Source organism: Pinus tabuliformis, chromosome 1_1 (genome assembly GCF_031772625.1).
Source record: "Pinus tabuliformis cultivar Carrire ecotype Pingquan chromosome 1_1, CPIR1, whole genome shotgun sequence".
Lineage (NCBI taxonomy): Eukaryota > Viridiplantae > Streptophyta > Pinopsida > Pinales > Pinaceae > Pinus > Pinus tabuliformis.
In genome coordinates, this window is record NC_142297.1 from 572,814,244 (window position 1) to 572,837,462 (window position 23,219).

At 34.9% G+C, this 23,219-nt stretch overlaps 1 pseudogene; it reads left to right on the forward strand.

Annotated features, from left to right (window-relative positions):
- Positions 1–295: 295 nt before the first annotated feature.
- On the forward strand, positions 296–7,640 carry LOC149214476 (cytochrome P450 71AU50 pseudogene; annotated as a pseudogene).
- Positions 7,641–23,219: the final 15,579 nt, after the last annotated feature.

Here is a 23,219-nt window from a genome sequence, read left to right on the forward strand (position 1 = left end):
CCTTACTAGAGGCAAATTCTAAGGTCTGTGATTTACAAATGCTCAGCTCCGAATGGTTGGATTACTTCCGCTTTATCAGAAAAGAGGAAGTCTTTGTTATGATTCAGACCATCCAATAAACATTGGCCAAACTGTGTCAATCCTTACTAAAGATATAATCTGCAGGATGACTTTCGGTAGAAAGTATTCTAACCACGAATTCATTGGCAATAAAGGAGTCATAGCAATGATCAAGGAAACTTTTATGTTGCTTGGTGATTTTAATATTGGATATTATATACCATACTTGGAATAGATGGATCTGCAAGGTATCAACCGAGGCGTCAAGGAAATACATCGCATACAAGACAAGTTCCACGAGAAAATAGTAGACGAACACGTTGCCCAGAATGACCCCAATGTGACACGAGATCTGGTAGATGTTTTGCTTGCAGCTTCTGTGGATAAAGACATGGATGTTGGAAATTTTCTGGTAATTTCAAACACAAAAGAATAGAGAAAATGCTCTGTTTCTGCCACAAGATCTTTTACACAGGGAATCTAAATTGTTTTCTGAGAACAGAGATTTTTCACACCCATAAAAAACTTTATATTCATTGATAAATACTGCCTGTTACATATTTCTTCCTCTCTCTCAGAGAGATTCACAAAAACTTTAAAAAAATTACTCTGTCTCTTTTGCAAATAACTTTACACTGTTGTGTAAAATTATCATTCACTGCTATGTGAAAAAATTTTACATTCACTGCTATAAAATAAGAAATTTTTACATAGATTTACTACTGTAAAAATTTCATCATACGCTCATGCGTATTACAAAAACCTCCAGCATAAAAAAAAAAGATTACATACACAGTTCCTATTTCGCACTGCTGTGCGTTTTCAATTTGCTTTTAACACAAAAACTTCACTCTGCTTCATATTACTTGCATATCTTCACCAACGAAAAATTACATTTACACTACTGTGTGTATATTTTGTTTCTCCCCGTGTTTTCATGCTACTGCCTTTTTTTCTTCATTGTTATGCAATACAAAATAGGGGTTCACATTTTTGTTTTACATCTACCCAAAAAAAATTACACCTGTAAAAAAAACATTAAAATTAAAGGCCTTTACCTATATTCTACGAACCAAAATAAATTACATTAATTGTTTCCCTGTCAAAGTCGGCGGTCAAAAGAAAATTTTTACTCCACGCAATCTCCATGCCCTACAGACCTGTATACAACTTTGACTTGATCGACGACGGACAGTCATCCTCGCAATCGGACGTATATCGCTTGCCCAAACCAAACGAACATTACGTTCCGGGGGATGGGCGGTTTTGAAATCGTACACTGGACGCGTGGCAGCAAGTCGGGGTGATCAGAGCCCTCCTGACAACTAACACAATCGGCAAAAGGTGGTGCAATATAAAACTGGTGGTTTTGCTAAAAAGCACTACAATAAATGTGCAGTTGAAATTACAGTTTCAACACTCCCCTTTAATTTCAACTGCTGAGTTATCAGTCATACCCAGACATTTCCTCAAAAACTCAAAACTTTTCTGGTCCAATGGCTTGGTCAGAATGTCTGCAACCTGTCCCTGAGTCCTGCAATGTTGTAAAACAATTTCTCCATTGTTCACCAATTCCCTGATGTAGTGAAACCTTGTGTCGATGTGTTTCGTTCTCTTATGAAACACCGAATTCTTGGATAATGCAATAGCTGAGCTATTGTCACAAAAAATCACCGTTGCTTTTACCTGCTCTTGGCATAAGCTCCTTAACATTCTGCTCATCCAAACTGCTTGACATGATGCTGCTGTAGCTGCCACATATTCTGCCTCTGCTGTGTACAACGCCACAATAGGCTGTTTCTTAGAAGCCCATTAAATGGCTCCTGAACCCATGTGAAAGACATAACCGGATGTGCTTTTCCAATCATCTACACTTCCAGCCCAATCATTATCAGTGTATCCAATTAAATCTGAACATTCTGAGACAGTATATAAAATGCCAAACCTTTTAGTACCTTTAACATACCTCAGAATCCTTTTTGCTCCCTGCCAATGTGCTTCCTTTGGCCTCCCCATGAATCTGGAAATTAAACTAACAGCAAACATTATATCAGGCCTAGTTGCAGTTAAATACATAAGGCTACCAACTATGCTCTTATACAAGCTAGGATCAAAATCCTTGTTGCTGGCCTGTTTGCTGAGTTTTAATCCCATCACTGTGGGAGTGATTGCTGCCTTGCTGTCTTACATGTTACATCTTTCCAACACTTCATTTACATATTTTTCCTGTGAGATAAAAATCCCATTTTCATTTTGATCTACTTCTATTCCTAAGAAGTATCTCAACAAACCCATGTCAGTCATCTCAAATTCTTCTTTCATGACTGATTTGAAATTTTCAATGAGGTAGTCATCATTACTTGTAAAAATAACATCATCAACATACAACACAACAATTAGTAATTTACCATCCTTCTCTTTGATGTAGAGGGCGGGTTCTCCCTCACACTTCTCAAATCCGATTTCCAGTAGATAGGAATCTATCCTAATGTACCATGCTCTTTGTGCTTGCTTCAGCCCATAAAGAGCTTTCTTCAATCTGCACACTTTGTGCTCTTGGCCTTTCTTCTCATAGCCTAGAGGTTGCTCAATATAAACCTCTTCCTTTAACACTCCATTTAGGAATGCTGACTTCACATCCATTTGGTAAACTTTCCACTTGTTTTGTGCTGCTATGGACAACACTGCTCTCATGGTTTCCATTCTAGCAACCGGTGTGAAAGTTTCCTCATAGTCTCTCCCATACTGCTGCTTGTATCCTTTGACAACCAGCCTTGCCTTGTGTCTTTTTATTTTGCCTTCAGCATTACTTTTGGTCTTATAAACCCATTTAACTCCAATGACTTCTTTACCTTTTGGTAGTTCAACCAAATCCCATGTCTTGTTTCTTTCTATGGCATTAATCTCCTCATCCATAGCTTCTATCCATTTCTTATCCTTAATTGCATCTTCGAAATGAATAGGGTCATTAACATGACAATATAAAGCAAACAAAAAATTCATACCTTCACCATAAAAGTCACTTAAATTTCTGAACTTCTTACCTCTTTCATTTGGTGTACAAGTGCTTGAAGATGCACTTGAATTTCCTCCTTGTGGTTTGCTTGGAGAAGCACTTTCAATTCTCCTCAAGGGTGTCCCTTGCTATCCTTGTGTTGGCGCTATTGTTTGGGGATGTGTTTCAGCCATCTCCTCATCATCTTCATCATCAGACAAACAATTTTTAACATTCATTGTTTTCTCTATGCTTCCATCCCAATCTTCCTCCTCAATGAACTGAACATCTCTACTCACAAAAAACTTATTGGTAGATGGGATATACAACCTGTAAGCTTTGGATTCCTCACTGTATCCAATGAAAATACATTTCTCCCCTTTTCTATCCAACTTCTTCCTTAGCTGATCTGGAATGTGTGCATAAGCCACACATCCAAAAACTTTCATGTTGGTGACTCCTTGCTTTCTCCCACTCCATGCTTCTTCTGCCACTCCGTTCATCACTGCTTTTGTAGGACACCTATTCAAAATGTACACTACACAATGTACAGCTTCAGCCCAATAATCATTTGGCAAATGCTTTGCCTTCAACATACTCCTCGCCATATCCATGATGGTCCTATTCTTCCTTTCGGCAACTCCATTTTGCTGTGGGGTGTACCTAGCTGTAAATTGATTATGAATCCCATTTTCTCTACAAAACCATAGGAATTCCTTGGAGATATACTCACCTCCTCTGTCAGTTCTTAGAACTTTGATATGCAGCCCGCTTTGATTTTCTACAAGCGCTTTGAAATTTCGAAATTTTTCAAACACTTCACTTTTGTTCTTCAAGAAATAAACCCAAGTTTTTCTTGTAGAATCATCAATGAATGTTAGAAAATATTAGTTGCCTGCTAGTGATGGAGTTTGCATCGGTCCACATAATTCTGAGTGGACAATCTCTAAGGGTGCCTTTTCCCTTATGCTTTCCCTAATGGAAAACTTTCTCTGTGTTGTTTCCCCAAGATACAACCTTCACAAAGGATGTATGGTTTCTCTATCAATGGTAATCCTCTTACCATTCCTTTTCTACTCAACAAATTAACACCTCCAAAGTTGATATGTCCAAATCTCAAGTGCCACAACCAATTTTCATCCTTTGGTACGCTTTGGAAAGCCTCTTGGGTAACTACTGCAATTACTTCTTTGTTTTTCAAATCTGCCCTTATTCTGAGAGGGAACATCTTGTTCCTTGTCATCTTTACTTCAACAATACATCGTTTGTTGGGTGCTCTATCCATAATGGTGCATACATCATTCACAAAGAAAACATTGTACCCCTTTTGAACAAGATGTCCAATACTCAAGAGGTTACACTTCATTCGAGGAACATAATAAACATCTGCTATGGTTTTCTTTTCACCTTTCTTTGTAAATATTTTTACTTCTCCTTTTCCCATAACAGAAATTTTACTATCAGTCCCAAGTGTGACTTGTGATTTCACATTATGATCTAAAGCATAAAACAAGGCTATGTTTCCTGTCATATGGTTGCTGCAACCGGAGTCTAGAAACCATATATCATCACTGTTTTTTTCAGCCATATTACAAGCTAACAGCACATTATCTTGGCTGATATTTTCTCTAGTGATATTTGCACTTGATCTATTAGTCATAGCATGCTGCTTCTTCTTACATTCATTAGCATAATGCCCATATTTTTTACAGTAATAACATTGGACATTGGATTTTTCATACCTTTGTCCTTGAGCATGATGTTGCCCACTTTGTTTGTTGCTGCCTTGGCCTTGGTTCTGATTTGGATTGCTACCTCTTCCTTGAGCGTTTGCTGGACTATTTCTTCCACCTCTGTTTTCGCTTTTGCCTCTTCCTCTCTTGTTTCCTCTTCCTTGACCTCTTCCTCTTCCAAAGGACATCTGGGTCTTAAAGGCTTTCTCTAGAGATGAGTTTTCATTTCTACTCAACCTCTGCTCATGTGTTATTAGTGATGCATGAAGTTCATCAACTGTAAAGTTTGAGAGATCCTTTGTCTCTTCTATGGTGGTGACAATCACATCAAACCTTGAGGGTAGGACCCTCAACAGTTTCTCCACAATCCTCCTTTCTTCAAGAACTTCTCCATGAGACCTCATCTATGTGACCAATCCAATCACATGTGTGAAGAATGAGTCAATATCTTCTGACTCCTTCATGCACAGATTCTCAAAATCTCTCCTCAGCAATTGTAGTTTTGTTGTCTTCACTTTCTACATGCCTTGATAGGCTGTCTTGAGAGTTTTCCATGCTTCTTTGGATGTCTTGGCTGTTGTTATCCTTGGAAACACACTCTCATGCACTGCTTGATACAAAAATACGAGGGATTTTGAATCCTTCTTCCTATTATTATTCAACAAATCTTTCTCTGCTTGTGTCAAACTGTTAAACTCATCTTCATCTCCTGGTTCTTCAAACCCATATTCAATAAATTCCCATAAATCTTGTGAGGCAAACAGGGCTCTCATGGTTATTTCCCAATAGTCATAGTTTTTCCCATTAAACTGTGGGAGGTGAGTATTAAAAATACCCATGCTAGTGCTTGTGCTAGTGCTAGCCATTCCTTGCATTCTTAGCTATGCTTCTAAATCCTTGACTGTATTTTTAAGAAAACACTGACTGTCTTCAACAGCTACACAAAAACTTTGAGAAATATTTTAATCCTTTCTTGACTTTGTCTTCACTCTGCTGGAGAAGCTGCTCCAGTAAAAATATTTCCTTCAGCTTCTTTGACACCTTCAAAGAGCCTGGATCTGCTCTGATACCATGTTGGAAATTTTCTGGTAATTTCAAACACAAAAGAACAGAGAAAATGCTCTGTTTCTACCACATGATCTTTTACATAGGGAAGCTAAATTGTTTTCTGAGAACAGAGATTTTTCACACCCATAAAAAACTTTATATTCATTGATAAATACTACCTGTTAAATATTTCTTCCTCTCTCTCAGAGGGATTCACCAAAAACTTTAAAAAAATTACTCTGTCTCTTTTGCAAATAATTTTACACTGCTGTGTAAAATTCTCATTCACTGCTATGTGAAAAACTTTCACATTCACTCCTATAAAATAAGAAATTCTTACATAGATTTACTGTTGTAAAAATTTCATCATATGCCCATGCGTATTACAAAAACCTCCATCATAAAAAAAAAAAAAAACTACATACACAGTTCTTGTTTCGCACTGTTTGCTTTTAACACAAAAACTTCACTCTGCTTCATATTACTTTCATATCTTCACCAACGAAAAATTACATTTACACTACTGTGTGTAAATTTTGTTTCTCCCCTTGTTTTCACGCTGATGCGTTTTTTTTTTTTCATTGTTATGCAATACAGAACAAGGGTTCACATTTTTGTTTTACATCTACCCAAAAAAAATTACACCCGTAAAAAAACATTAAAATTAAAGGCCTTTACCTATATTCCATGAACCAAAATAAATTACATTAATTGTTTCCCTATCAATGTCGGTGGTCAAAAGAAAATTTTTACTCCATGCAATCTCCATGCCCTGTAGACCTGTACGCAGCTTTGACTTGATCGACGGCGGACAGTCATCCTCGCAATCAGACATATATCGCTTTCCCAAACTAAACGAACATTACGTTTCAGGGGATGGGCGGTTTTGAAATCGTACACTAGATGCGTGGCAGCAGGTCGGGGTGATCAGAGCCCTCCTGACAAGTACCACAATCGGGAAAAGGTGGTTTGATATAAAACTAGTGGTTTTGCTAAACAACGCTGCAATAAATGCGCAGTTGAAATTACAGTTTCAACAATGGAGTTACAAATTACCAGAGACAATATAAAGGCCATTCTCTATGTATGTAAAAAATGGAGTATCATTTTTATTTTTACTTTCAAATGAATTATTTGTCATAGAAATTTCTTGATAAATGTTCATATATTTTATTACATAAAATTTTGTAAAATTAAAGCACCAAGGGAGTTGTTCTAGTTCGTTAATCAAAGATCACTTTTATGATTAGGAGGTAATTGATTAAACACACCTTTGAAATTAGGCTTTGCTAATTTGATTGTGGGTAAATAAATCCAAATTTCTAAAACTGATTATAATGATATGAATTATATTGATTATGATGAAAGGGCAGGCTATGTTGGCTGCTGGCACGGACACGTCGGCTGTAGGAATAGAGTGGGTAATGTCTGAATTGTTGAGGAACCCACCAGTGCTCCAGAAGCTTCAGGACGAGCTGCAACGTGTTGTTGGAATGGGGCGCATGGTGCGTGAATCTGATCTTCCTGGCCTCCCTTATTTACAAGCTGTGGTGAGAGAAACGCTTAGACTCCATCCACCAGTGCCGCTTGCCATTCCCCACTTTTTTGAAGAAGGTTGCAATGTGTTAGGCTATGAAATCCCCAGAAACACTCGTGTTCTGGTGAACCTGTGGGCTATAGGAAGGAACCCTAAGTCATGGGAGGAACCGGAGCAGTTCGTGCTGGAGAGATTCATGCAGGATGGCTGCCTGGATGAAAAAATTAAGAACTTTGAGTGTATCCCATTTGGAGCAGGCAGGAGATGATGTCCTGGAGAGCTACTGGGAATGCTTCTTGTAGAGTGTGTAGTGGCACAACTAGTGCACCGCTTCGACTGGAGACTTCCTGATGAGATTGGTGAGGAATTGGATATGTCTGAAAAGTTTACTGGACTCACAGTCCCTAGAGCTGATGAAGTCCTGGCCGTCCCGACTTCTCGCCTTCCATTGGTTACTTTTATCTCTACATAGCAACCTGTAAATCTTTACCTGCCCTTTTTTTGTTTAAAGCATGAAGTCTTCGCCCTGTAGCTTGAGTGGTAGGGTATTGTTTTTCAATTCCTTTGCTTAAGTTTAAAAGATTGAATGGCCTCCGAACAAATTGATATATTTGTCTCATTGTCATTAATTTTAAAAGATTGAATGGCTTCCGAACAAATTCCACTCTAATGGTGTGGGCATTTCAGAAAATTATCTAATACTTTGAATGGAATTCCACTCTATTACTTTGAATGGAATTCCACTCTAGTGGTGTGGGCATTTCTGCAAATTATCTATTGACCGTAATAAGGAAATAAATTAAAACATAAAAATTTCATGATATTTGAGATAAATACATTTTTGGAAAGTATTTTCCATAATTGAGTTGAAGTGTTACATTGCAATATCATAGATATATATGTTTTAATTAATATTATATTTAAAAATAATAAATAGATATATATAACAAATTAAAAAAATAATAATAACAAAAAAAATATTTCAATTTCCATCTTAATTTACATCTAAAATTTAAAGATCTATTTATATAGAGATGAAGTAATTGAGAGTAAGCCAATATAGATCCATCTTAATAAGCTCAAAGGGAGAAAATGGGATCAAATGTCTTGAGCTGCTTTGATCAAATGTCTTGAGCTGCAAATCTTTTTTAGTGAAAAATTTTAAAAAATTGCATCTTTCTAAGAATTTGATAGATGATGGTTAAGACTCTCTCTATATATATACATCAAACCCTGATGGGGAATTTGATAGATGATGGTTAAGACTCTCTCTATATATACCCTGATGGGGTGGGTGAACAAACGTGTGCTCAAATTTCTAGCGGCAGCCAAGATGTGTGGCAGGGAAGGATGGAACCATCAAGAAGGAGCAGGATTATTATATATGGAAACAAGCATGCATTATCGGCATTTTTGTTGTCTTGGTATGGGAGGAAGGGTGAGCAGTTTTAATGAGACTAAGTATGCACATGCCCATTACCTATGCATGCCTTTTGGCCTGAGTGGTTTGAGTTTACTCAGTGCTAGTGAAGCAAGGTATGTGTGCAGTGGGCACATTGGTTGGTGACATGCAGGATAGTGTCGGATCTAGTAGAAAGGAGCCAGGGTTGCCTGTAGACTAGGCCTGTGATGTCAAATGTAATACTTTTTGAGCCAATTTGAACTGCAATGCTCATTCAAAGCTGAAAGTCTCAAATTCTCGTCATAATTTTGGTAAGTGAAAGTTCCCACCCAAGCCTTAATTACTTCTCATTCTTTTCTTATGTCCAGTGTTCGATAGTAGTGGCTTTGTTTTTGTTTCGTCATTTTCTCATTCTAATTCGGTACTTTCATAGTCATTGGTTCATTGTGGGCATTGGGAAAGGTTTTTCTGTGCATACCTCTTTCATTCACGACTTTGTCAATATTGTCCTTTTAGAGGGTGACAGTAATTTAGACTGTAGTAGGTATCTTTGGGCTTGCTAAGTATTTCGCTTGGAGAAATAGTGTTGTTGGGGATGTTTTTTTAGCCCTTTTGTCCGAGTATTCAGTTTTTGGTTGAATATAGTTGCGGCCATTGTGGGAGGCGGGTGGCTGAGCACCATCCCAAGTGGTGGAATTCTATTTGTTGGTTGAGTGGGTGTGGCTCAAGCATCTTGGATTCATAGTAAATCTCGTGCAATGTGCACATTATAGTGATGAAATGCTAGATGGGTCATGCCTGGTGGGATGGTGGCAGCAGGGGCTTGGACGGGGAAAGATTCGATGAGGAGGGCGGAGTTCCCACAACCAGGCCTATTCATTGGGTAGGGGTGTAGGCACTTTCGCTTGCCTCGATTATTGAGAAATTGTGGAACTTGGTGGCTAGGTTAGACGTATTGCATGAACAAGGGTATGAAGACTGCAATGAAATCAGTGTGTACATTAATGATATTCAGTTCAGCCAAGAGGAAAATTTGAAGTGTCTTTATCTTAGTGCATCGGAACCACCATAGAACCAATAAGCGGCTTGACGAAATAGAAGCTTGGCTATCCATATTGACTTCTATGTGCACGAAGGTCATGGCCACCCTCCAGGCCAAGGTGTTTCTCATGTACCAAATCCTCCTTTGTGAAAGCCATATGTTGGTTCTTTTCTGGTGTTGTTAGTTTTTTGGAATGCAAGGTCCTTTTGCCCATGGAGCTCATATGAAACATGGCAATATCTTCTCAATTTTTGTATTGTTCTATTGGCTAACAAATTTGGTCAAAGTGAAGCCAGAGAGAAAGGGTAATCTAAACTGCAAGATGTATTTTTTTGACAACTTAATAGAAGTATTTTACCGATATATATATATATATATATATATATATATATATAATTCAATGCGTGGTGATAGGGAAGAGAAAAGAAAAATGGCATCCAATGTTTATGTTGTTGGGCGCATTGAAATTTCCGGCTGCTCTATGTCTTTGCCTCTCTCCCATGGTGCCAAGCTAGGCTTGACCCTGCGTATAGTTATGGCCAGGCCGCACTGGGTTTACATGACCACAGCGCAGCCTCCCAATGCAAAATATGAAAAGAATGACCAGGGGCTCGAGAGGGCCTTTGCAGGAGCTAGGGTTTCGACTACAGCAGAAGCAAAAGAGGACGACGTGGCACAGAATAGGCCCAGAGACAAAGAATGCATTGAAGTTCTCAAATCTGACACCCTATTTGCTGCCAATTGGCTCGTGCCTTTGCGTTTCTTCCATGGTGTCAAGCTCGACTCAAACCTGCAAATAAGTTTGGCCAGATTACACTGGATTTCCATAACTGCAACGCAGCCTCCCATTACCAATCATGGATTGAACAATTCGGGGCACGAGAGGGTTTTTGCAAGGGATAGGGTTTTGGCTACGGGGATAGAAGGAGAGGGTATGATAGCTCAAATCGAGCACAGAGACAAAGGTAAGGGGTGGTTCAGACAAGGGAGAGGAAGGATTGTTGACAACACCGTGTGGACCTGGAGGAGTTGAACAGGCCCAACAAAGCAATTGATGCAACTCAGACAGGGCCCGATCTCGCCCATACTTGGCGCTTCTAGTCCCTAAAGGTAAGCACCGAGAATACAAAATTGTGCAGCAAAACTGAGGAGAACGGGTAAATTTTCACTCAGATAAAATAAAAATCTGAATCATTGGTAAACCCTTCTCCCTTTCAATTTTTTATCAAAACCCCTTCTGGGAGGACACATCTGGCTTAGGTGCAGGTTACCAAAATTGTACAGAACCTGAAGCACAACATCTTCCAACATACTGGTTATCCTACCGGATCATAGGTTTTTATCTTTGGAGGCAGGGTACTACAAGAACACAAACCTCTTATGGTCTACAAAATTTTATCTGAGTCTACCATTACTCTCAATCTGAGGCTGAGGGGAGGCCCACCGCAAAACAAACCCTCCAAGCAGTGGCATGGGATGCAACACAACAAAAACCCCAAAAATGCATCAACAACAAAAAAGTGAAGGTTTATCTTTCAAGAACATTCTTGAAGGAAAGAAAACAACAACAACATTATAAAAGAAAGTTGGCACAGAACTTGCTCCATACATTGTGGATCGACTGAGTTACACCCTAGAATTGAATATGGATACTCCAGAAACAGATGAGTACTGTTCTACAATGGAAAAACAAGCGATAATATCTAGATTCAACTATTTTTGGCCTAAACCTATGGACCTCTTCCATTGGGTCTTCAAAACCTGGACTAATACATGTGACATTTATCTTTGTTCCAAAGGTTTCTTCATTGTTAAATTTTCTACATCAGAGGAAAGGGACATCATCATGAGGGAAGGACCATGGTTCATGGGATCCACTGGTCTCTTCATTACTCCATGGTTTCCAGATTTTTATCCAAATACAATGATTGTATCCAGATGTCAGTTTGGGTTCGCCTACACAACCTACCTCTACATTTCTGGAGCCATCAAGTACTAGCTGGTATAGGAAACACCATTGGACGTTTCATTAAAATGGACACAGAAAGAACGGAGGAAAAAATTTACACATTTGCACACATTTATGTGGAAGTAGATCTCAACAAAGGATTGTCAGACCAAATAAAACTCAATTATAAACAGGGGTGTTGGACTCAGATACTAAATTACAAAAATACTGCATTCAGATGCAGGATTTTCTTCCGAACAGGACATCTACAAAACATGTGCCGAGAAGCAAAAAAAGATATGCACAGAAAGAAGAAAGCAAGCAAACAGCCCAAGGGATGGCAATTCCCCCCACCAGACCCTAAGGACCCTGATGTGGAGGAAGAAGAGGAAAAGGAATACCCCATTCCCAATTAGAACAATCCGACATTCAAGGAACCAGAAATAGAAGAATCAGTATTACAAGATCTGATGGACTCTTTGCGGGGGAAGATCCCAGATACAATAGATACCAGCAGCGCCAAAAGACATCATACCTCAGATCACTCAGATTCAGATAAGGAAAATCCTCACCCCGTGGAGGACTCTTCTCTAGCACTTGTACAATATCTTCTTTCTGTTTTTTTATGTCTTGTGAACAACAGTCCCTGACTTGCTTTCTAGATATGCACTTCAGCATCTAAAAAATGTAATTTTGTTATTTTTAATAAAATTATGAATTTTCCTATAGGAATATATATATATATATATATATATATATATATATATAAATATAATTATAATTTTCTATTTTTAAATTATATTTAAAAATGCATAAATAGATTCAACCTTCTGAATTTTCATTGATTACTTGAAATGGTATAACTATAATAATAATAATAAAATTAACTTATAATATATAGATATTATTATTATTATTATTATTATTATTATAATAAACCTTATATGTAAACTGTTGATATTGAAATAATTTACTCAAAACTACTATTGAGATATTTTATTTCCATATTTTAAGTTTCAATATTACTTTCAATTTTTTTCTTTCAATTATTTATATTTGTACATTAAAATATTTTATTGGGTTTCATATATATTTATGTTTTTTTCGTAAAATTGATATTAAAATTAATTAATTAATATAAATATTAAAATATTTACTCATCCAACTGAAATATGAAAACATAAATAGTATCAACTTTGTTTATTTTTTGTTTTAATTAATTTAGAAAAAAATAAAAGATATAAAATTATGTTATTTTAGATGGATATGGAAATATTTTATTTATAACTTAGAGTGAAATACTTTTACCATATCTCCTTTGTATTGGATTGTACTACCAACAATAAATAAAGCAAGCACAATTATAGTGGGACTAAGTTTTATAATACTTTTTTACTTAAAAGTAATTAAATATGTATTTTTGTTTTCTATTTTAAATAAAGCAAGCACAATTATAGTTGGACTACGTTTTATAATACTTTTTTACTTAAAAGTAATTAAATATTTATTTTTGTTTTCTATTTTGATTATAGTTGACATAATTTTTTAATTAAAATAATATTTTATTTTTATTTTAAAAGGTCAACACTAATAAAATTATACATCACATTTATACTAAATTGTAGAATGAGCCTCTAGGCCCAAATTTTCTAATTTAGCTCTATAACTACTTTCTACTTTTCAAGACAAAAGTGATGTGCAATTCTTTGATTATTAACTAAGCATCTAAAAATAATATTAATATTACAATGCATCAAGAGGCAAAATATTAATAAAACTAATAATAAGTATAATTCATTATATATATATGTATTGTTATAAATAAAATATTTTATTTTTGTATTAAATAACATTATTATATATTAAGTAACATTATTGATATCAATGATTTTACATGCAGTGATATAAAGTAATTAAAATTTAAAAACATTAGAGAGAGTTTTATTAAATGATAGGGGGAATTTGTAATTCCTTCCATGTTCAATACGAAGTTGACCTATAACATATTTAAAAATAATAGTAATAATAATAATAATAATAAACTCAATATAAATATTTATCTAGAGAGATATTATGTATATATTATATAAAACAAATAAAAATAATAATAATGAAATATTATGTAGCTGAGAGGATCTTTCTATAGATGGGTATGAGGGTGATGTGTAATTTCATCCCTATTGAATGTGGAGTTGACACGTGTCTCTTTTAAAATGAAAATAAAACATTTTTTTAAAATTGAAAAACAATATGAGCTATAATTACAACTCAATACAAAGAAGATATGGTAAAAATATTTCACTCTCACTCTTAGATCTAAATAAAATATTTCGTGTAAGACAAATTTATATCAACTTTTAGAATTCTTTTAAAGCACTAAAAATAAAAAACAAATAAAATTGATATCATATATATTTTCATATTTCAATTGGATACTTAAATAAACTTTTTAATATCCATGTTAGCCAATTTATCTTAATAATAATAAAAAAATCAATAAAATATTTCAATGTGCAAAGAGAAGAAGTTATTAAAAGTAATTAAATTTGAAGTAATAGTGAAATACATTAAGAAATAAAAAGAGCAACGTAGCTTTAATATGGACAGTATAATTCCTAAATAAAATATCTCAATACTCATATTAACTAAATTATTTTCAATGTCAACAATTTACATATCAAATATGATTTATGACAATAGTAATAATAATATTTAAAGTAATTGAAAAAAATTAATTATTATTGTTATAGCATTTCAAGTATCATTACTTTACATTTTGGCCTTTTTATTAAAAGTTAATTTTGAATAGAGTAAATATTGGTTAGAATTGAATGCTTAAGCTATTTTATTCCATCTATTCAACGAAATTATGCATTCAAAAATGTAATATATATCAATAAAGAGAGGCATTCATCTTAATCCCATCTATCAAGTTCCTAGAGATATAATTTGCACCTCAAAAGATTTGATCCCTCAAAGTTCTTCTTGGACCCATAATTGGTTATACTGATAATTAAAATATTTAATTAATATCTTGCTCAACATTAAAATATATATATGTGTCTTTTTGTATATAAAAAATATGGAAATAAAAACGTTATCACGGGTAAAACAATTATTAATGTGTTGATCTAGATAAATTAGATGGAACCAAATCACTTTTACCAACAATTATTTCGTCTAGTGACTCCTTCATTGTAATATCCCTATCGTAAATACTCGATTTAAAATCAAATAGCTATGAAATAGTAATTTTAGAAGTTACGAATCAGTTACAACAACTAATTCTTGATATTCGTGAAAACTAAATGAGGATGAAATCAAGAAAGGAAGGCAATCTGAGGGTGCTTGGGGGTCATCTTATGCACGTCTTCTCTCGAGAGGTTACAGTGGTTTTAATTATGAAGCGTTAACCTGTTATTATTTCTCTGCCATATTTTTGCATGCTTATGTGGCCAACTAAACCTTCTCAGTGCATGCTGCTTATCCCCATGCTCTGCTAGTTTAGAGGTTGGGGGATCGATTATGTGCGAGGGACTCTCAACGTCTTCAAGGGCAAAGAGTAATGATGATAACATGATGAAGATCAAGGGTGTTGATGCATATAGTGTCGGTGGCTCTTTTTTAAGTAATGCTACCAAGAACAAGGGTTCCAAATGAACGGGAAATAGGTTCAATAAGGAGCGACCCAGAGAACCACCTTTTTTGTTTTGATAGCAAAGATACCAGGTATTCTTCATAGTGTTTCCATTCGCAATGCCTTTGGATTTCTCGTTGGTTTGTCCACATTTTGGATAGATTGTTGTTGGTACAACTGAAAAAGATAGGTTAATCTTTTGCATAGAAAGATATGGCCAATAATGTTCATGTTCCTTAAAAGTACATTCCTAAAATATAGCAGAGATATAAGTCCTCTTTAAAATATTTGTTGCTTAGTTTATGCACAATAAAAGCTAAGTAGTTTGTGTGATATTCTTGAAAGTGTTAAAAGCTAAGTGGCTTTATTATTTCTTTGGGATAAATTACACAAGATTCTTGTTAAGTACCCAAGATATCCTCTTGAGAAGAGATGTATGAGACATCTAAAGTTCTTGAGGAGAATGTTGTTTTATATTTTCTTGCCAAAGAAAATATATTAGTACATCTAAATAAAGATCATATATTCCTCTTGGTAAAGAAAAGAGGGTTTTTACTTAAATAACCATAGTATGGGTAATTTAATATATTACTACATGTAGATTAAGGTTATATATTCCTCTTGTAAAGAAAATATATTACTGCATGTAGATAAATATTGATCACATATATATATATATATATATATATATATATATATATTGGTAGAGAAAATATATTACATGTAGTTAAAGATTGTTATTACTATATATAGGAAAAGATGGTTATTATATATATTTGCAACATTAAAAAATAAGTAACATTTATTGTCTTTATATAACATGCATATGTGTTTATGTAAGAAAAGATAGGATAAATTCTCTTTTCTTGAAAAGGGATTTTGCAGTCATTTTCCTAGAAATGAATATAGATTAAAGAGGGTAATTTGTGAAATATTCTCATGGGTAGAGAGTTCTTTTGAGAAAAACAATACTTAGTTATGAGAAAATATAATAACCTATGCATAGATAAAATGCACAGAGATAAGTCATAGGAACCTTCTTTGGAAATAATATATCTTTTTATGCATGAAAGATAAGTTAATGGTGTTAATCCCTTTGCAAGAGTTTGCAAAAGTTACATGTTTTGGTGAGTAAAAAGGTAAAGGATTTGTGTGTTGCATATTGGATAGTTTGATTTAATTGCATGGTTAATGCATAAAGGGTTACCATTGTTGTTATCTTAGTTCTTATGCCCTAGGAAAAGGTTGAATATGATACTTTCTTGAAAACAAATGCACGAGAACCTTTTTATGATAATTTCATGGAAACAAATGCATAATAACTTTGTACATAAATGATAGAGAACTATGTTGGGTTCTTGAAAAATAAAAGAACACATATGCAAAAGCATAGAAACAATAGTTTATTACATGTATGAAAATATAACTATTGTGTTATATATTTTAAAGAGAAACAAGGATTTGTTGAACTATTGGGTTAGATCTTTTAAAGAGAAATATGCATTAGTGTGAATAAGAATTGTGGAAAGTAAAACAAGTATTTACTTGAATATATGTACTAGTTAATTATTATGACATTCTTGATAATTATTGTGCACAGTGTTGATAATTATTGTGCACAATGTTGTTAGAAGAAGCATGTTGTGATATTATATTTACAACTCATGCACATGAGTAGATGTTAAAAGATCACTTTTAGAGACTGATTATTGATTGATTAATATTATATCTAATCTTGTTTCTAAAGCTTGCTGACGACAACAATGACAGGAAATGATGGTAGTTTGTGCCAAAGAAAAATGATGTTTAACAATGTGGTAGTTTAACAACTAATGGTCCATGCTCATGAGTACGAGTTGTGGGATCGTACATTGATAGAACAATCATGCCACAAGGATGTAGAGAGTGGTGATATGTAGGTAAAGGATTTCATGGAAAATGTAGTAGCTCTTAGCTAGTTATGTGACATTTTAATGATATTTCATTGTAATATTTTATAGCAATGGATAAGGAATGAAATCCCTTATAAGCCATTAAGTGAGGGGTGAAAACCCTCATGAGCGTTTAATAATAAAATTAAACATTTGTTGGTTTTCACCCTACGGGGTTTCCAGAGTATATCAGTGTTCAATGATGTGATTTCTTATTGTGTCGGATTGATTGTGTTGAATCCTTGATGATGTTGATTCCTTATTTGACGTGATAAACATTATGTCAAGTATGTGATTAATTAATATGGTTAAGGGAAGCATGGAATGGATGCAAGGTTCATGAGACAATTTATCTTAATATACTACAACAACGGTTGTCAATGGTTATGCAACTTACTGTCCTCTATCGCAATTTACTTTATAACATTATATCTAATGGTTAATGAGGAATGTGGAGTAGTGGTTTTGGATAATTACTTGTGGGTAATTTGTGTAAAATCTAACTTCCGGCTTTTAGATGTGCGGTTACCGGGGTACGTTACAAGTGGTATCAAAGCTAAAGGTTACAGCACTGGTGCCTTTGGGAATTGGTAAGCGGAAAAGAAATTGAGGTATGCCACAAATGGGCATTAAATTAGGTATGAGTTTAACAAACTACATATTTATTTATGTAGAACACTACTTTTGCGGAAAAGAAATTGAGGTATGCCACAAATGGGCATTAAATTAGGTATGAGTTTAACAAACTACATATTTATTTATGTAGAACACTACTTTTGACATTATATGTCTGATTCATGTTTCTAACTGCTTTAAGTAGTAAGTAATAAAGTTTGTTGCATAACTATGTTCATGACATTGGATTCTTGATGAGGATAAAAGACAATAAAACTTTTGTCATTATTATGAACAATATTGAACACTCATTAAGGAAAGTGACAATCAACAACCAACTTTTGCTTTGCAAATATGGTAATAATAATGATACATTTAATGAACATGATTAGTTACAATGAACTAATTTTAATGAGTCAATACATGAATGTAAAATATGGGGAATGTCCTTGAATATGACGATATAGTGTTTGAAAAAGACATTGTAAGGACCCATTTAGATATTGAAAATAAACAATGAGTCGAGTAATGAGACTTGACTGTAATAACTAATTTTTGATTAAGTTTTGTCATGGATGCATGAAAATGGTTGGTAGTTGTGATTGGTTAGTGTTGTATGGCTAACTAATAGAACTTATATGCATTAATTGGATTTGATTTAAGATTATTACAATTCATAAACAAGTGATTATGGTAGTTACTTCATGTATCGGTCTGTTGATGATAATACACTATGGGAAATTGGAAATGTTTAGATTGTTAACTCAACTATTATTGACATTTACACATTAATGAATATTTGCATATACTTTTATACATGACAATATTGTATGCATGAAACTAAAATGATTTGGAAAATGAATACTTTTTAAATGATGCATATTTGTAACTAACATTGCGGATGGGATTAAGTAGTGGTAGCTTAATGGCAACAAGAAACTCGTCACGTAAAATGTTGCAATGTCAATTGCAATCATAAATGAGAAAGTATAATGTTATTCGATATGCATGATTGTGTTACTTGGAAAATCAGAATGTCTACAACATGTATGTTAGATATGTTTTCTGTCAATCTAGATATTGTGGACCCATGTTGAGGGTTAAGTGTAAATGAATGGTGTACATGCATGTTTATGTTGTTAATGATAATGTGCATACGGTTCATTATTTAAATTGTTGTGGAAAGAGCGCTTAAAGATAAATTTAACATATCATATAGTCGTGGATAGATGTGAAAGACTATAATGCCTTGGGTTGACGGCAGTTACCTGCCTGGAGGGGTTGATGGTACTTGCCTGCCCTGATTTCCTCTACCTACAAATAAATGATCTCAGTAAGGGAAAAGAGTTGCCCAAGATGGTGAAGAGGGTAAAAAGCCTGAGGCAACTCTGTTGATTTGGAGCCTGTTGGAGGAGGCCCAAAATTCCTCATAGACGGAACGCTGTCAGAGGAATAGGTAGGACGTTGCCAAGAGGAATCCTATATTGGACCCTATGTGGTCATTGGAACTCTTGAGCTGGTTGGCCAGTGGAATTCCATGTTAGATCTGGTAAGTTCTTTATCAAAGAAACTGTCTAGATGTTAAAATGACTCCACCTAGTTGTGGAAACCAATTCCCATGGGTTGGGAGAGCATTCCTTTGCCATTATGGTTCTCGTGGGAGAACACATTAATTAAATAGTTATGTTTGTGTTAATAATGAATTTTACATATAGTTGTGTAAAATATGTTATGCACATTTGACAGGAAATGAGCTTAGTGCTCAATAAGGATTTATTGGAAATTTTAATTCCTTTATTGTATTACTAATCTTGTGAATGTCTTAGTAGGGGCTAAGACCATTTTTTTACTCGGTGTAGTTATTGATTGTTTTGATTATTAGAGAGTTAGGTGCTCTCTGAATACTTTCAGAAGTATTGTGTGGATGTCTTTACTGAGAGTTAATACAGTGTGCATGTGGTGCAGTGATTTATCATGTTGATGATTAGTGTTAGTGCTCTTTAAGTACTTGTAAAAGTACTGTGATTTAAATATCATCTAACATTGCACAATTGATTGATAGTTAAAAGTATTTCATTTGACTCAAAATATTGTGACTAATGTGATTGAATTTGTTAGTCATACATTACAGGTTACTTACCATGGAGTGTTGATGGGTTGTCAAAACAATATTAAAATTCTTACGTGAAATTGCTCATAATTTTCAAGAGTAATATGTACGTAATGATAAGTTGATATAGAGATTTTTTTTTTATGCTATGAATCTGAATAAGGGCCAGGTGATGGAAATTAGAACTTGCATATTTTTGCAGTTATAAATGCTTATGACTATTGATTTTTCTTATGCTATAACATTACAATTTTTGTTATTGTCATTTCTTGGAATGAAATCTTTGATTTAAAAAGGAAGGATCACTTTTTGTGCAGTTTAGATGGTTATATCATGAGTAAAATATAAAGTTCCAATGAGAGATGAACACCGAGGATGGTGTTCTTGTTAAGGGGGGGAGTATGTAATATCCCTATCATAAATACTCAATGTAAAATCAAACAGTTATGAAATAGTAATTTTAAAAGTTACGAATCAGTTACAAAAACTAATTCTTGATATTTGTGAAAACTAAATGAGGATGAAATCAAGAAAGGAAGGCAATCTAAGGGCGCTCAGGGTTCATCTTATGCATGTCTTCTCTCAGGAGGTTTTGGTTTTAATTATGAAGCGTTAGCCTATTATTATTTCTCTGCCATCTTTTTGCATGCATATGTGGTGGCCTCAACCATCTGAGTGCATGCTACTTATCCCCCTGCTCTGCTGGTTTAGAGGTTGAGCGATCGATCCTGTGTGAGGGACTCTCAATGTCTTCAAGGGTAAAGAGTAACGATGATAACATGATGAAGATCGAGGGCAATGATGCAGATAGCGGCCACGGTTCTTCTTTAAATAATGTTGCCAAGAACAAGGGTTCCAGACGAACGAGAAATAGGGTCAAGAAGGAGTGACCCAGAGAAGCACCATTTTTGTTTTGATAGCAAAGATACCAGGTATTCTTCATAGTGTTTCTGTTCACAATGCCTTTGGATTTCTCGTTGGTCTGTCCACATTTTGGATAGCTTGTTGTTGGTACAACTGAAAAAGATAAGTTAATCTTTTGCATAGAAAGATATGACCAATAGTGTTCATGTTCCTTAAATTAAATTCCTTATTTTTGTGCATAAAGTATTGCAAGGTATTGCAACGTTCTTATGCATTAAAATATAGCAGAGATATAAGTCCTCTTTAAAATATTTGTTGCTTAGTTTATGCATAGTAAAAGCTAAGTAGTTTTTGTGATTTTCTTGAAAGTGTTAAAAGCTAAGTAGCTTTATTATTTCTTTGGGATAAATTACACAAGATTCTTGCTAAGTACCCAAGATATCCTCTTGAGAAGAGATGTACGAGACATCTAAAGTTCTTGAGGAGATTGTTGTTTTCTATTTTCTTGGCAAAGAAAATATATTAGTACATGTAAATAAAGATTATATATTCCTCTTGGTAAAGAAAAGAGGGTTTTTACTTAAATAACCTTAGTATGGGAAATTTAATATATTACTACATGTAGATTAAGGTTATATATTACTTGTTAGGTGTGGAGCATGATTATTTAGAGGTCTTTGTTTTAGCCGAATGTATACCCAGGAAGTTTTGTACATCCCTCCACCCGGGGGGGTGCAGGGGGGACTTGTCCCCCTTGCAGGGGTTCGGGGGGGTTGATCGCCCCCGGTTGGGGGGTTCGGGGGCCAGCAGTCCCCCGACGGGGGTTTTGGGGGCAGCGCCCCCGAAGCTAAAAACAAATGTAAAATTGCCTTGTAAAAGTATAGTAATTTCTAGTCAATCTCGGTCGTTCATTAGCCAGATGATCTGACAGTAGAACTTATGTTTAGTTTAGGGTTTTTTTCCCTAGAAGGAAACTCCTTTCTTTGTATGAGGGCATTTGTATTGAGGTTGTGATATAGATGTGTATTCTCTGAGCGAGAAATAGAGAGGTGAGATTGTGAGAGAAAATAGAAGATATTACAGCGGATCTATTATAGGTTGTGTCTCTTCATTTTTCTGGATAATAGAAAGGAAGGACTGGTTGTTCGAGGTGGACGTAGCCCAAACTAGGTGAACCATGTATATCTGTGTCTCTCTGGTTTTATGTGTTTTCTGTGTTTATATTTATGCAATATTCTATGTGTTCCATTGCTCTATAATATATAACTTTCTAACAAATGGTATCAGAACCGAAGGTCTATTTGGCTGATAAACTCGCAGGAAAGAAGGGTTCCTCATTCGAGTGGGAGCAATGGCAGAAGATGGTAAGTTTAGGGTCGAGAAATTTAACGGGCAAAACTTCTCGCTGTGGAATATGCAGATGGAAGATTATCTGTATCAGAAAGATCTGTACCTACCATTGGGCGGAAAAACAAAGATGTCGACGGGTATGATAGATGGAGAATGGAACCTTCTCAATAGAAAGGCACTCGGAACAATACGGTTGTGCCTCGCAGCGTCGGTCACCTTCAACATTTCGAAGGAAACAATGAAAGAGGGTTTGATTAAGGTGTTAGAGAAACTATATGAAAAACCCTCGGCCTCAAACAAGGTATTTCTTATGAAATAGTTATTTAATATAAAGACGTCGAAAGGTGGATCTGTTGCAAACCATTTAAATGATTTTAATATGGTTACAAGTCAATTATGTTCTGTAGGGGTAAACTTTGATGATGAAGTTAGAGCTCTGTTATTCTTGTGCTCATTGCTAGAAAGTTGGAATGGTTTAGTAATTGACATTAGTAACTCTCTTTCTGGATCTAGTACTTTAAAGTTTGATGATGTTGTCGGTGCTATCCTTAGCGAGGAAATACGATGGAAAATCTCTGGTGAGACATGGGGTAATGCTTTGAGTGCAGAGTCTAGGGAAGAAAAATGGAAAGAGGAAAGAGCTCAAGATATCGCAGTAAATCAAGGAAAGGTAGATCCGGGTGCAAATCAGGGATAATGTGTTGGAAATGCTGAAAGAAAGGACACCTAAAGAAAGACTGTAGATCTCGGAAGGTAAAAGAAGGAGATGCACAATAAGAAAACAATCATGAAGAAAATGTGACAGGTGAGGTGTTACAAGATGCTTTGATTCTTTCTTTCGAAAATATTACTAATTCCTGGGTGGTATATTCAGGGGCCTCATTCCATGCCACACCTGATAAGAAATACCTTCATGACTATGTTCAAGGAGATTTTGGACAAGTCCAT